This window comes from Budorcas taxicolor, chromosome 1 (assembly GCF_023091745.1).
Source record: "Budorcas taxicolor isolate Tak-1 chromosome 1, Takin1.1, whole genome shotgun sequence".
Taxonomy (NCBI): Eukaryota; Metazoa; Chordata; class Mammalia; order Artiodactyla; family Bovidae; genus Budorcas; species Budorcas taxicolor.
The window spans coordinates 138,420,632-138,436,712 of record NC_068910.1 but is presented as its reverse complement, the minus strand read 5'-3'; the positions used below and the strand labels follow the sequence as shown (position 1 = coordinate 138,436,712).

General features: G+C 41.2%; 1 protein-coding gene across 1 annotated transcript in view; it reads right to left on the bottom strand.

Annotated features, from left to right (window-relative positions):
- ATP13A4 (ATPase 13A4) overlaps nucleotides 1-16,081 on the bottom strand; it is a 125,142-nt gene that overhangs the window by 83,289 nt on the left and 25,772 nt on the right. The gene's annotated exons all lie outside the window — the stretch shown is intronic.

The window sequence follows — 16,081 nt, the reverse complement described above, 5'->3', positions numbered from 1 at the left end:
CACAACCTTCACAGATGTGACCATGAGCCATGTGGGAGACAGCGAGAGTGAATGATTTCCCTAGCTGAGACCAGCAGCTTTGTAGGAAGAGCAGGAATGGAGTGGGGGGAGCTGGAACCAGGCCTTGATTTAGGAGTCAGGATTTGGTGAAACTGTTTGACAATGAGGAGAAGGCAATGGCACCCCACTCCAGTACTCTTGCCTGGAAAATCCCATGGACGGAGGAGCCTAGTAGGCTGCAGTCCATCGGGTCGCAAAGAGTCGGACACAACTGAGCGACTTCACTTTCACTTTTCACTTTCATGCATTGGAGAAGGAAATGGCAATGAACAACTAAATCTCAGCTTGCCTTTGGGGATTTAGGGTAAAGACAGTTAGGCTTTTCCACCCTCCTCTCTTGTTTAGTAGCAAAAAGAATTTTATATTAAGGGGGGGAAATCCATAGAGACTATTTGATTTATTTCAACTCCTGCTTATTGAGCAGCTGCTATGTGCCATGAGGGGAATAGAAGCTCATGGAGAACGCAAACATTAACAAGGTAAGAGTCTGACCTGTAATAAATTTCTAATCTGGACAAACTTTCCCCTTCCAAGGAAAGCCTGGGACAGAACAGAAAAACTCCCCTGAAGTTTATGGTCTCTATGCCACAGCTATAGCCCACAAAGGCATAGGTATGTTGCACATTAAGTATAATAACTAAGGTTGAGAGGAAGGAGCATGTCTGGTTTAAAAGCACATTCTCTGGATCAAGATACTTTGGGTTCAAAGCCTAGTCTTTGGTTTACTGGGTGTGAGGTTGAACAAGTAAGTTAACCTTTTAATTTCTTGCCTTGTCATCCATAAAATGAGGGTGGTGACGGCACCCACTTCCCAGGGTTGCTGTGAAGTTTAAATGAGTTACTATATTAAAGTGCTAACATGAGTAATTACTGCTGCTGCTGCTACATTACCATTTCCTGGAATACAGACCTAAAATTCGATTGGAAATTTGACATAGCTTACAGGCATTTAGATCTAAGAACTCTTGGTATCAACTCTTCTACTTTTGAAGAACAAAAAGTAGGAAAAAAAGGGGGATCTGGAAAATGCAACTTTAAATCCTCCAACTTTCCTGTCTCAACTTGATAAAGATGTATTAGCAGGAAAGTTCCTGTGATCCTTGGCTGAAAGCTGCTTGCAGATGTAATTACTGGGTTCCTTTCTCTTATTAGCAGTGCACACAGATGCTGATAGCTTCCTTAGGTAGTGTTCACATCTGGAATGCCTTTGATAAAATGTTCACCTCACTGCAGAAATACAAGCTCTTGACTGACTTTGCAAAGTAGAATGTCTATCCTGACATAAATACTCCTCTGTCCCACACTCCAGTTGCCGCTCCCCAGATGCCAAATCTGAAATGTTTCTGTACCCTCACCACACTGGAAGCAACGCTTCGTTGGCTTCATACCAAGCAGGGTACCAATTCTAAATTCCAGACCTGTCCTGAGTCCATCCCATTACATTATTACATTGCTACACAGTGGAACAGATCAACTCTACCCACCCTTTCCATCCAGCCATTTTTTCACCTTTTTTAAAATATTACATTTCTATGCATCCTTATCTTGCCATTCAACTAAGCCGCTGGTTAACTGTGCTGAAGCTAGGCCAGTTCTGTCCCTAATACAAGCACAAATCTCCTTACCACTGTGCATTCTTTTACAGGCTATTCAGGGAAAGCTTTCTGTAGTTTCCCAAGTGTCTTCATGTTCATTATCAAAGTAACGCAAGAATGATGACCTTCAATTTCCAGCTAAGAAAACTAGAGTTTTAAACAAGTATAGTAATAGTTTTTATTAGCAACTAATGATGTGGGGCTTCCCTGGTGGCTCAGAGGTTAAAGCGTCTGCCTCCAATGCGGGAGACTGGGGTTCGATCCCTGGGTCGGGAAGATCCCCTGGAGAAGGAAATGGTAACCCACTCCAGTATTCTTGCCTGGAGAATCCCATGGACGTAGAAGCCTGGTAGGCTACAGTCCACGGGGTTGCAAAGAGTCAGACACGACTGAGTGACTTCACTTTCAAACTTTCAATGATTTGGAAACAATGATGGTAGCTAACATTGATGGAGCACTGCAAAACCTTTCACCGTGCACTTTACACACACTTTGATCTCACTGAAAAAGATCTAAATACATTTTTCAATGCACAATATTCATAAGTAACTCAGAACTGAGCCTCAAGTCCAGGTGTAGGCAGCACACTGAAGGTAATGTGAGCTGACCATTTCTACTCTAAGGCCTTTCTTCATTTTGCTTTTAAGTTCAATTTAAGAAAAAAAATTTTAAGTGTACAGCAAATTGCAGGCATTGCAGGGACTATTCATAGATACTGGGTTTAAAATGGTAAAAATGTGTTCAGTGAGGTTTCTTATCAACCCATAGCAATTTCCTTCCTGCATTACAGAGTGCGTTCCATGTCTCTGAAAATGCTTGAGGGGATGGTTCCTACTATCCTTCATTCCACCCACACTTTGTCCCACAAAAAAAGAGTCCATCAGACCAAAAAAAAAAAAAATTGTTGGGCAATTGTCCCTGAAATACTACCCTCTTGGCAGTCTTCTTGCATTACAGAATAGCAAGCTATCCCTTTCTTCATCCCCCTCCAACCCACAGATTCTCCTCCTCCCTCTGTCCCAGGGCATCTACATCCTTTTACCCCTAAGGACCAAAAGTCAGACTTCTAGGTGTATAGGTCTTCTCCCTTCTCCCCTGTGCTCAAAAGTCAAACTATGTTCCCTGAAAGTGAAAAGTGTGACTTCCTTGGTTGTGTCCGACTCTTTACAACTCTATGAACTGTAGCCCGCCAGGCTCCTTTGCCCAGAATTCTCCAGGCAAGAAGACTGGAGTGGGTTGCCAATCCCTTCTCCAGGAGATCTTCCTGACCCAGGGATTGAACTGAGTCTCCTGCATTGCAGGCAGATTCTTTACTGTCTGAGCCACCAAGGAAGCCCCAGGCAATGATCTAAGTCCCCTTGGCCAACAGAACTCCGTAAGAGTCTACAGATGTTCTCCTCAGAAATACACACACAAACATTTCCCCATAGAGATTCAGGGGGGTCCTAGAGTCTAGAAAAGACCCTGCACTAGAGGGCTAAGTCTAAATCAAGGCTGATCTTAAAGAATTTACACTCTGTATGTGAACTTGGGACCTGATACTAGGCAAGCACTTAGTGAAAGGAGACGAGTGAGGACAGGATCTCATAGAAATTCGGGGGAGGGTGAGAGGGGGGCCACCAAAGCAGAGCACTGGCCGACTCCAGGAAGCTCCATGAGGTGCTCTGGTCACCCGGGGGCCACTGAGTCCTGAGAATGGCTGTCAGCCTTCTCGACCCAGAGACTGACAGAACTCTTCCCAGAGAAGTCTCCAGTTAAACAGATCCCAGAGACAGGGGTGTCATGAGAGAGAGACGTACGTACCTGTCACACGGACCAGGTAAATGCATGTGTGGGCGTTAGGAGTTCGCTCTCTTTCCAGTGGCACCACCTCCACAATTGTGATTGTCCTGCTGGTGGAGCCATATGCAAACATAGCGCTTAAACTGGGCTCTGGAATCTCCTCTCACCCTGACTAACATGCTTTCTTTAAATATATTTGATCAATTACAGTCAGATCCTGTTGGCCTGGGAGCCATTTATTCTCCTTACGACAATTTTGCTTTTCTTTTGTAGCTTCATTAAATATTAGAAAGTTAAAGTGATTCATTTTTTAAAAGCACTGCCCTAAAGATACTCTCTTTTCCCTTATTTTCAGAAGTTTCACGTGAAGAGAATGTTTTGTTACATTTCCAAGCAGTACAATAAGTTGTACTGAAAGAACAAGGTTTAACTCCCTGCTGAGCTTAACCACACATTCTATTCAAATTTCTGCCTGGGTTGTTTCATGTTTGCCATTCTTTAGTGCTAAAGAATGATTTCCTAAGTGTCCCCTAAATTAATTTAACTTCTCCATTCAGGTGAGAAATTCTCAACCTGAATGACCTAATCTTAAACTGGAGGCTCAAAACGAATGGCCTGCAGAAAGGTTTCTTGTTGGCCTGTAAGTATTTCTTAAAACTTTAAATTGGTGCCCCAGTTATTTTCACACAGAAGTTCTACTTTTTCTTTAAAATTAAATGAGAAATTGTGACCATCCTGTACTCACATTCTTGCACTGGAAGAATCAACTGGGGACTAAAAAGATGACACAAATAAATTTATTTACAAAACAGAAACAGACTCACAGACACAGAGAACAAACTTATGGTTATCAAAGGGGAAAGGTGTGGAAGGAATGATAAATGAAGAATTGGGGATTAACATATACACACTACTGTATATAAAATAGATAAACAACAAGGACCTACTGTAAAGCACAGGGAACTATACTCACTATTTTGTAATAACTCATACGGGAAAAGAATCTGAAAAGTATATATGTATATATGTATATATACATATATACACACATGCACACGCACACGTATATATGAATCACTTTGCTGTAACCCTGAAACTAATACAACATTGCAAATCAACTATTACTTCAATAAAAATAATTTTTTAAAAAAGAACCAACTAGGGAGCACAAAGACTCTTGTACAAAATAGTCCAGGAACTAACCCAATACCACCCAGGGAGACAGAAGATGATACTCTGTGGTGTGTTCACACTACAGGACCATTTGGCTCTCACCTGGTGAGAGGTGCTATGAACATGACAGGTCCCAAAGGACCTGATACAGCACTTCAAATAAATCAGCTCCCAGCAATACTGAAGGGTAGGGATGACTTCAGTAAAACAATAGTAAATGAAAACAGTCAGTGCAACGGCTTACATCAGCATGGCAATCTTTTTATAAAGTTAAACACAACTAAAATTTTAAGGTTACTTTTAGGATATACTTAGAGAAAAGAAAACTGCATAGAGAGGAAATAAGGGAGTAATGACCACATGGTACAGGTTGCTTCTCTTGGGGTGAGATAGGGAAAGAGGGACCACTCTGTCACATGTAGGCTATTGTCAAAATTCTAGATTTTATTTGAGTGGTGGGGTCATCAGATTATTATAAGGAATTAATTAAATGACTAAATTAATGCTAGACAGAATGGGCAGAGGACGAATATGTCACGAACCAAAGATTATGCACCACTAATTGTGAGACCTGAAGTCTTAAGGAAAAAAGGAAGGAAATGGGAGATGCCCCCCTTGAAATGAGCAGGTGCTCCTCATGTCCCATGGTCTCTGCCAGGCTTTCCCTTTTCCCCAGCACTGAGGGTCTGTGCCAGCTTCTATTTTTCATTTCATCCAGGTCCTCCTCACTGGAAATACAGCCTCTCACTGTAGGTCAGTGGTTCTCAACCAGGGCTGATCTTGCCCTACAGTGGACATTTGGCAATGTCTGGAGATATTTGGGGTCACTCTCACCGGGCTGAGAGGTGCTACAGACACCTGATGGGTAGAGGGCGGGAAGGCTGCTAAACATCCTACAATGCAGAGGACAGCTACCCTCAAAAAATTATGTGGCCCAAAGTAGTGAGGAGGTTAAGAAGCGTGCTTTAGGATTTGAGCTTCCCCCAGCTAAGCAGGTCTCTAAGTCCTAGTGCCTCAGACGTCATCCTCAGCACTCAGAAGAGAATTAGAAATTTTGACATTGAAATCTATTGTCAAAAAGGACTTAATGCCAAAAGACCACTAAATTCAGTAGTGGTCACAACAATTCATTCTGCAGATGAGGAAATAGGAGTTAAGAGAGAAAATCAAATGCCCCTATGGACTGCACCCACATCCCTCTCGGACCTGATCCATCCCCTCACTCTCATTCTGCCCCAGCCACCAGGACATTTCCCTTAAACTCACAGAGCCCTATCCTACCTCAGGACCTCAGAGTCCATTGAAGAACAAAATTCCAGTTTAAGGTAGTCCAGGTCCGTGTATTGTGGCGTTCTAATCAACCCCCTCTTGTACGGACAAAGAATGCAACTTTGGGTGGGACTTTGGGATTCTAGGGCATGTCCTCTAAGCCACTGATCAAAAGAGAGCTTGCCAAACCCTTAAAAGGCACACTTGCATCTCTCCCCTTCCACAAACAGCAGGCAGACCTCTTGTGACAATCCTAAAGCTGGGGCCCTTGGGCAAAGTCAGGGACCGAGGCCTCTGCCTAGCTGGGCATTCCAGGTGGGCAGCAGTCTGGTTCTGGAAGGAGGAAGAACAAACATGTTTGGGGCTTCAGTGTCCTTCAACCTAATCAGGGTTTCCTTTTCTCAGACCAGGAGGCTGCCAGCCTGGGCTGTGGAAACAGCTCCTTGTCAGGGCAGTTAGTTGACAGAGAAGCAACTTGTTCCACCCATTAGTGACACCCTGCCCTGTAGATAATTGTCCTCCCAAGCTTGGCTAAAGCTCATGAGACATACAGTTTATATAAATAATAACTTGTCAGTGTGTACCAGTCACCCTCAGTATCTATTTTCTCACACTCTGCTTTAATCTTCACAACCCTACAAAGAAGGTAATATCATCTGCAGGTGAGATTAAGAAAGGTAAGGTTCAGGGAGGTTAAGGAAAGTCCTCAGAGTCACCCAGCTGGTAGGCAACAGGGAAAAGTCTTTCCACCAATAGGGTTACCTCTCATGAAGACACTCCTGCCCCTGCCCTCTGATAGTCTCATCTGGCGGGGGATAGTGCTTGAATCCTTGCTGATTATTCACATTTGAGCTAATGGATGCACCACCCAGACAGGTTCTTAGGTTCCTCTTAAACAGGTTTTCACAAGCTTCAAACGGCAGAGAGAGAGGAAAGAGCACAGAGGGACACCACCCAGCAACCAGACAGTGGTTTCCACAATCAACATCATTTTCTGGTCTGGTAACATTGGCAAGATGCATTTTCTAGATTTCCGTGTGATGCTGAAATGAAAACTTTCCTTGCTGGTGATGTCTGAGTAGTGCTAAGACCGGTAGGCCACAGGTAGATCAGTATCCGAAATACCATCCCATCTGGGAAGCCTCCTCAGTGCACAGAAGAGAGACTCAGACAGCAGAGCGGGGGAAACACCACAGGCAAAGACCAAACTCTTGAGTTCAAGACCTGTTTCTGCTACTTACTAATGTTAGCATCTGGAAGTCACTACACCACCTAAATAAAAATAATAATGCCTGCCTCACAAGATTGTTATTGACAAGGAAATGGGATAACAGTGGCAAACACACAATTTAAATAGAAGTTGCTCTTATTACAAGGGCTTTTAGACTTAAGGTTAATTGATAAACCCTCAGAGATGCCCTAACGTGGCTGCCCGCCCCCCATTATCACTCAGATCTCAGCTTCCCCAACCACACAGTCTAAAGACGCTATCCAATCATGCTCTTCCCATCATTCTTTTTAAATCTCTACAAGCCCCTATTTTTATCTTTGTTTGTTTGTTTGTTTATTTTTTTCATGATAGGTTCCTAGAATGTAAGTTTCACAGGAGCAGAGCTTCTGTCTGTCTTGTTCATTGCTGAATCCCTGGTACACAGCAGAATACATCCTGGAACAAAATAGGCCCTCTAATACTTTTTTGAGTGAACAAATGGCTCTGATGACATTATTAAATATCACTAGACTGCTAAACAGAGATGCCAAGAATGAAAGTTCCAGACTGTTAGCGTGTGGTGAATCTTAGCAAACATCCAGTCAAGTATTTTTTAAGAGGAGAAATCTGAGACCATAGGAGAATTCTCAAACAAGGGCACACACAGAGAAAGCATAGGAAAAAAGCAATGATCTCCTTCCAAAGTTACAGTTCCACTCTCGATCAGTGGAGAATTTATCTTGACAATAGATTGTATCCTCAAGGATTCTTGTTGGCTTTTATCCCCAGATATGATTGTTTGTCACTTACCATAGGATATTATAAATGAAAGATGGGGGAAGTATGCTATCTGAACTCTGAGAGAAGGAAGGGTCATAGATAATCCTGCATTTCTTTCACAATATGAAACATCCAGACTACCAATTAAGCAAATCCTACTTCCTGGGTAAGCCTGTTTCATTTTCAGACAACTTTACTAATGACTACATCATGTACCAGAAAGTGGGCTGAAACCCAGAAGCTGGTATTCTAAACTCAAACATTTTCCTCTCAAACTGAACAATTCCATTTCTATCTGTTCAAACAATATAAAATCAGTATAAATATATTGACCTTCCATTACAGGTACATGCCTAAACAAGGTGGTCTATAGACAAAAATAATTTGGAAAATCTTCATTCTGAACATTACTAAGCTCTTTTGCTGAGATGGCCTGAAATCTTTTCCACAGAGAGCAGGTGGGTAGAAAGCATGCCCATAATCACTACTTACCATCTTTTTAGCATCAGCTCTTTCTTAGCAGTGCTGTGCTATCCAGCCTGCATGTCTTCCACTGGTAAGAACCTTCTCTGCAGAAACGTATGCATGTGTGTACCAGAAGACATGAATATTAAAAAAATCAAAGATGAAAGCAATCCAAAAGTCCATCAACAACGAAACCGACATTTTTAAAGTACAGTCTTATAATGATCTGTTTGGATACAATGAAAATGAATAAACTCTAATTTTATGCAATAATATGGATATATTTCAAAAATAAACAGAAGAAGCAAAAGACAAAAGAGTATAATCAATGTGATTTAACTGTATAAGTTTCAAAAATATTGTCATGGGATGGTTAGAAAAAACATTTTGAAGGGAAGAAAAAGGGAATTACAGAAAGCAAAAGGTTATTTCTATATTGGGTGACAAAGATGGGTTATGGTTAAGGAGGGCCTCAGGAAACATCTGCAGTGCTAGCAGTATTCTGTCTTCTGACTTATGCAATGGCCATATGAGTTTTGATTTACTATTAAATTGGTTGTACACTTTTTCTGCACATTTATTTGACAGCTTTTAAAATGATTGGTTTCTGCTTTTGCCTATGGAAGCTGTGAAAGCTTATTGGACATACAAATCCTTGGACTATAGTGATAACTCTTGAGAGTCATAGATTTGCAAACACCAATGCAGAGGGGAAAGCACTGGCTTGGAAATGGGGAATCCTGGGCTCTAGTCTGAACCTTGATTCTATTAAATAACTCCTTTCCCCAGTCTGGGCCTCAGTTTCACTCTGTCACAGAGGTGATGGAATTATATGATCTCTCAAGTCCCTCTAAATTTTGATGTCTGTAGTACTTATAACAATAGGAACCTTGCAAATATCACTTATATGATCAGCTTGCAGTCCCCTCATAGGTGCACATTATGGTTATAAATCCTTTCCATGGAAATACCTGCCCCTACTTCATAGCTGTCCATGTGGCCTTCACTCAAGCTTCAACATTCCTTTAAGGGAAAAATAGAGGGTGCTTCCTACGGTAACGTTTGTGCAATTTACTGCCAACATATTGTGCAGACCACTTGCCTGAGACCATCAGACAGCCCTCTGAAAAAGGGAGCATGCCACATGCAAGAAGCCCCATGCCTGGCCCCAAGGATGGAGGCTGGCACACCACCCCATTGTGACATTGTGTGACTTCCTGGCCACTGTGCCTTATTCATCAACTGAGCATCTTAATTCCCCAGTGTGACAAAACTACATTATTCATTTCCATAACTGGTGTTCAGACTTGAGCACTTCCTTAGGGAAGGTTTCTCGCAGTTCTGTAAGATGGCACCATCATGCCATGAGTTTTGACTGACAGAAAAGAAGCTTCCTAATCTGCTGGAGAATTTCAAGCAATAATGGACCAAAGTGGAAGTTGATGAAGCTAGGCTGGGTGATAGGGAAATGAGGGACCACAATAAAAATGGAAAGTTTAGAAGAGTAGTGGAACAAAAGGGAGGCCAGAATTTCTAGTTTGTTGAAATAGCTTGAGATGCCACACCCAACTAAAGGGTAATTCAGTACTCTTAAGCTGGGCCAGATAGTTATGATATATTCGCAGGTATTTGTTTTATGCCTTTGCTATTACAGAAGCAGTACTTGTTCATTTAAAATCAGAAAAGAAAAATATAATTTTAAATCCCCATAACCCAAAGTCACAGTTAACAACTTACTGCATATAGGTTTCTTTTATCAAAATGAACTGTACTATAAATACTCTTTTATAATTTGCTTTTTCAATCACGAACCTCTATTTCTCCATGTCTATGAGTTTTTAATCTCAACTAGAATGCAAATTATATTCAGATTTTTCAATGGCTCCACTAATGTCCACTACAACTGTTTTTTCCCCAAACTGGAGTGGCATTATTCTGTTTCTTAATCTTGATGATAATTAATAGATTTTTCACCTTATAGTTAGCTTTCCTGGTGGCTCAGATGGTAAAGAATCTGCCTGCAATGCAGTAGACCCGGGTTTGATCCCTGGGTCAGGAAGATCCCCTGGAGAAGAAAATGGCAACCCACTCCAATATTCTTGCCTGGAGAATTCCAAGGATAAAGGAGCCTGCAGGCTACAGTCCATGGGGTCCCAAAGAGTCGGACACAACTGAGTGACTAGCACACACACACATACACACACACACATACATACACACACACACACTGCTTGTAACTATCCATTAAGCTATATAAAAATATTTCTTGTGCTTTTATATAGGTACTATATAATATCTCACAATAAAAGAAAAGGGGAAATGTCACATAGTCTTATATGTTCACCATTGTACTTTTGCTGGTTCATTTAATCTAGTTCTTGCCCTATTTCACGATAATAACTTATGAAACAGACAGTGCTTCTGCAAGAGTTCAAATGCTAATAGCTACATTTCCACTGATATCAGATGTTACACAAAGACAACAGAAAAATGACCTAATCTTCAGCTGATTTTATTTTAATAGATTTTTTTAAAGAAAAATAACATCTATCCCACAAAGAAATGGTAAAAAAGAGTTTTGTTTACAAAGAACTTACTCATTTCACAATATATACATATATCAAAGCATCACATTACACACCTTAAACTTACACAATGTTATATGTAAGTATGTATCAATAAAGCTGGGGAAAAAGTTGTCTATGAGCAAGAAAGAAAAAAAGAACATAATTTTTGTTTTGTTATCTTGCATTTTAATAAAAACAGAGGCATGATTTTATGTCATACTTAAATTAGCTTGACTATGTGAGTGTTAGCTGCTCAGCTGTGCCCGACTCTTTGCGACCCCATGGACTGCAGTCCACCAGGCTCCTCGGTCCATGGGATTTTTCAGGCAAGAATACTGGAGTGGTATGCCATTTCCTTCTCCAATTTGACTATAAACCAAACCAAAAAAAGACATTTCCTTAGCACAGTACTTCTAAATCTTTTTTCTACAGTGAGACCCATTGAAAAATGATAATATTTTCACAGTGCAGATCAGATAAGTAGGTGAGGCTGCTTAAAGCTGGAAGGAATCAATATCTCAGCCTTCCCCTAAGAACACCTATAATCTATCTCTAGCACCCCAGTGCCATCCATGACATATTACTGGGTAGCCCTGCCTTAACCTATATTCATAGTAGAACACCACCTTTTTTTCCTCTTATTTCTCTCAGTCTAATCAGAGTCATAATAAGCAAAGTTGTATTTAAAATGAGTATGTCAAAAAATAAATAAATAAATAAATAAAACAAAATGAGTATGTCCTACAACTACACATCATTCCTAGAAACACCCTCTTACCTATCAGTATGCCTTTATTCAAGCAGGGTTTTTCTTTGTTTTTACTTTGCAAATGCCAGCCCCTATCTTGTTGTTCCTTCTCCTAGGGAAAATAAAATCCTACTGATCTTTAGATAAATGGATTTTATTCAAATAAAACTTTCTCTATGAAGTCTCCTCAATCAGAATTCATCACAAATTTAAAACCCTCTTCTCTTTCTGAATTACCACCACCACCACACAACCAGTTACATGACTCAGAAATCTAGGGATTCCCTCAATCAGAATTCATCACAAATTTAAAACCCTCTTCTCTTTCTGAATTACCACCACCACCACACAACCAGTTACATGACTCAGAAATCTAGGGATTCCCTTGGATATCCTCCCCCCTCCTCCCTCAACATCTAACTAGTTCAAAGACCACGGACTGTGTTTCCTAGATTTTTCTCAAATCGGTCTCCTCTGCTCCATCCCTGATATATCTCTCCGCTTAGTTCAACCACTATGCTCAGTAGAATCACTACAAGAGCCCCATTGAGGTTCAACGTGCACCTATAGTGTTGTCCACACTGTACCTTCCCAAAGCAGACATCTGCTTTCAATTTCTTACTAGAGTAACAAACCATCCCAGTTTGTCAAGGACTGAGGGGTTTTTCAGGATGTGGGCTTTCAGTGCTAGTGACCAGAAGGTCCAACCAAACCACTATGGTTGGCCACCTTGTTAGACCCCTTCATTCCTTTTAGAATGGCAAGCAAAGCCATTCCTAACCTTCCCCACACCATCTTCTCAGCCTCATCTCTCTCTGTTCTTCCTGTCCCACTCCAGCAGATACATGACACACCGACTTTGCCAAACTGCATTCAGTTCTCCAAATGGAATGTGCTTTGTCTCTTTACACCTTGGTACCTTCATACATTGTGTCTCCTTGATTTAGAATGTTCTTTACCTTATCTGGGCTTACTGGTAAACTCCTCTTTGTCCATCTCGATTATTTTCATTGGCAATTTTTCACTGAAATCAGCCAGGAGTTGGCTGTTGCTTCCTCTATGTTCCCACAGAATCTTGCTCTCATAACACTAGCCCACTGAAATCCCTAGGCCCTGTGACTTTTCTCTGTAGCCCTAATACCAAGCACAAGGACATTGTACAGGAGGCAGTGATCAAAATCATCCCCAAGAAAAAGAAATGCAAAAGGGCAAAATGGTTCTCTGAGGAGGCTTTACAAATAGCTGAGAAAAGAAGAGAAGTGAAAGGCAAAGGAGAAAAGGAAAGTTATATCCACCTGAAGGCAGAGTTCCAGAGAATAGCAAGGAGAGTTAAGGAAGCCTTCCTATGTGAACAATGAAAAGGAATAGAGAAAAACAATAGAATGGGAAAGAATAGATACATCTTTATCTGTATCTAAAGACTAGATACATCATTTGTATCTGGATCTTCATCTGTATCTAAATACTAGATACATCAAGAAAATTAGAGAAACCAAGGGAAAATTTCATGCAAAGATGGGCACAATAAAGGACAGAAATAGTATAGACCTAACAAAAACAGAAGATATCAAGAAGAGGTGGCAAGAATACACAGAAGAACTGTACAAAAAAGATCTTAATGACCCAGATAATCATGATGGTATGATCACTCACCTAGAGCCAGACATTCTGGAATGAGAAGTCAAGTGGGCCTTAGGAACACTATGAACAAAGCTAGTGGAGGTGATGGAAATCCAGTTGAGCTATTTCAAATTCTAAAAGATGATGCTGTGAAAGTGCTGCACTCAATATGCCGGCAAATTTGGAAAACTCAGCAGTGGCCACAGGACTGGAAAAGGTCAGTTTTTATTCCAGTCACAAAGAAAAGCTATGCAAAAGAATCTTCAAACTACCATACAATTGCACTCATTTCACACACTAGCAAAGTAATGCTCAAAATTCTCCAATCTAGGCTGTACATGAACCAAGAACTTCCAGATGTTCAATCTGGATTTATAAAAAGCAGAGGAACCAGATATCAATTTGCCAACAAACACTGGATTATAGAAAAAGCAACAGAATTCCAGAAAAACATCTACTTCTGCCTCATTGATTATGCTAAAGCCTTTGACTGCATCAGTTCAGTTCCATCAGTTCAGTCGCTCAGTCGTGTCCGACTCTTTGTGACCCCATGAATTGCAGCACGCCAGGCCTCCCTGTCCATCACCAACTCCTGGAGTTCACTCAGACTCACGTCCATCGAGTCCGTGATGCCATCCAGCCATCTCATTCTCGGTCGTCCCCTTCTCCTCCTGCTCCCAATCCCTCCAAGCATCAGAGTCTTTTCCAATGAGTCAACTCTTGGCATGAGGTGGCCAAAGTACTGGAGTTTCAGCTTTAGCATCATTCCTTCCAAAGAAATCCCAGGGTTGATCTCCTTCAGAATGGACTAGTTGGATCTCCTTGCAGTCCAAGGGACTCTCAACAGTCTTCTCCAACACCACAGTTCAAAAGCATCAATTCTTCGACACTCAGCCTTCTCCACAGTCCAACTCTCACATCCATACATGACCACAGGAAAAATCATAGCCGTGACTAGATGGACCTTTGTTGGCAAAAGAATGTCTCTGCTTTTGAATATGCTATCTAGGTTGGTCATAACTTTTCTTCCAAGGAGTAAGCGTCTTTTAATTTCATGGCTGCAGTCACCATCTGCAGCGATTTTGGAGCCCAAAAAAATAAAGTCTGACACGGTTTCCACTGTTTCCCCATCTATTTCCCATGAAGGGATGGGACCAGATGCCATGATCTTCGTTTTCTGAATGTTGAGCTTGAAGCCAACTTTTTCGCTCTCCTCTTTCACTTTCATCAAGAGGCTTTTTAGCTCCTCTTCACTTTCTGCCATAAGGGTGGTGTCATCTGCATATCTGAGGTTATTGATATTTCTCCCGGCAATCTTGATTCCAGCTTGTGTTTCTTCCAGTCCAACGTTTCTCATGATGTACTCTGCATATAAGTTAAATAAGCAGGGTGACAATATACAGCCTTGATGTACTCCTTTTCCTGTTTGGAACCAGTCTGTTGTTCCATGTCCAGTTCTAACTGTTGCTTCCTGACCTGCATACAGATTTCTCAAGAGGCAGGTTAGGTGGTCCGGTATTCCCATCTCTTTCAGAATTTTCCACAGTTTATTGTGATCCACAGAGTCAAAGGCTTTGGCATAGTCAATAAAGCAGAAATAGATGTTTTTCTGGAACTCTCTTGCTTTTTCCATGATCCAGTGGATGTTGGCAATTTGATCTCTGGTTCCTCTGCCTTTTCTAAAACCAGCTTGAACATCAGGGAGTTTACGGTTCACGTATTACTGAAGCCTGGCTTGAAGAATTTTGAGCATTACTTTACTATCATGTGAGATGAGTGCAATTGTGCGGGAGTTTGAGCATTCTTTTGCATTGCCTTTCTTTGGAATTGGAATGAAAATTGACCTTTCCAGTCCTGTGGCCACTGCTGAGTTTTCCACATTTGCTGGCACATTGAGGGCAGCACTTTCACAGCATCATCTTTCAGGATTTGAAATAGCTCAACTGGAATTCCATCACCTCCACTAGCTTTGTCCAGAGTGATGCTTTCTAAGGCCCACTTGACTTCACATTCCAGGATGTCTGGCTCTAGATTAGTGCTCACATCATCATGATTATCTGGGTCATGAAGATCTTTTTTGTACAGTTCTTCCGTGTATTCTTGCCACCTTTTCTTAATATCTTCTGCTTCTGTTAGGTCTATACCATTTCTGTCCTTTATCGAGCCCGTCTTTGCATGAAATGTTCCCTTGGTATCTCTAATTTTCTTGAAGACATCTCTAGTCTTTCCCATTCTGTTCTTTTCCTCTATTTCTTTGCATTGATCACTGAAGAAGGCTTTCTTATCTCTTCTTCTATTTTTTGGAACTCTGCATTCAGATGCTTATATCTTTCCTTTTCTCCTTTGATTTTTGCCTCTCTTCTTGTCACAGCTATTTGTAAGGCCTTCCCAGACAGCCATTTTGCTTTTTTGCATTTCTTTTCCATGGGGATGGTCTTGATCCCTGTCTCCTGTACAATGTCAGGAACCTCATTCCATAGTTCATCAGGCACTCTATCTATCAGATCTAGGCCCTTAAATCTATTTCTCACTTCCACTGTATAATCATAAGGGATTTGATTTAGGTCATACCTGAATGGTCTAGTGGTTTTCCCTACTTTCTTCAATTTGAGTCTGAATTTGGTAATAAGGAGTTCATGATCTGAGCCACAGTCAGCTCCTGGTCTTGTTCTTGTTGACTGTATAGAGCTTCTCCATCTTTGGCTGCAAAGAATATAATCAATCTGATTTCGGTGTTGACCATCTGATGATGTCCATGTGTAGAGTCTTCTCTTGTGTTGTTGGAAGAGGGTGTTAGCTATGAACAGTGCAT